Genomic DNA, 711 nt, shown 5'->3' with positions numbered 1-711 from the left:
TGAGAGTTCTTTATCAACGACATGAAAAATGACTTGTTTCCTCCATAATGTCTACCTTTGATTAGCCTAAAGTATTTTTGGTATGGTTAAGAGTATGCATCTTTGTTAATTGAAGACACTCCTCTCTGATAATATCAATAGAGAGTTATCATATGGATGAATTTTATGGGAAGATAATTTACTCCCACTGGGAGCTAGGATCTAAGATCTGTCTATGACATCAGTTTCAGAGCTCACCCTTGCCAGGAAATATAAAGAAATTCCCTCTCCAGTTCATCATTATTTTGCCCCGTCCATGATCTTTTTTTTTTTTTTTTAATCTTTTTTTCTCCCTTCCTCAGATTCTCAGTTCCATCGTGGGTTCTCAGTGGTCCAGACAGGTGGCACTAACATGAAGTCATCAGAGGACCATGATCCTTCAAGCTCTTAATGATCAAGCCACAGCCTGAAGAGAGTAAAGAGAAATGTTCTTTATATGCCCTAATAGTATCCCCATTTTTCTTATTTTCTTAGTATATGGAATAATTTGACTTATGATTTCAGAGGATAAGCAGTGTTCCTCTGTTTATTACCAATAGTTCATATGCTTGATTCCCCACCAAACTCTAAGTTCTTGGGGGCAAAAACTGTGCCTTTCTGTCTTCTGGATGTTTTCAGTTAAGTGCAAGTGAAAGGCACAGTTGGCACTCAGGGCATCTGTTGGACGAATAA

General features: G+C 37.8%; 1 non-coding gene across 1 annotated transcript; it reads right to left on the bottom strand.

Moving 5' to 3' along the window:
* Positions 1–333: 333 nt before the first annotated feature.
* LOC115935170 (small nucleolar RNA SNORD66) lies at positions 334–409 on the bottom strand. The gene has a single exon (XR_004070870.1). It is a non-coding gene; the product is annotated as a small nucleolar RNA SNORD66 (small nucleolar RNA).
* Positions 410–711: the final 302 nt, after the last annotated feature.

The sequence above is a fragment of the Gorilla gorilla genome, chromosome 5, assembly GCF_029281585.2.
Source record: "Gorilla gorilla gorilla isolate KB3781 chromosome 5, NHGRI_mGorGor1-v2.1_pri, whole genome shotgun sequence".
Lineage (NCBI taxonomy): Eukaryota > Metazoa > Chordata > Mammalia > Primates > Hominidae > Gorilla > Gorilla gorilla.
Note: the sequence above shows the minus strand (reverse complement) of the source record. Positions and strands in the feature narration are given on the sequence as shown.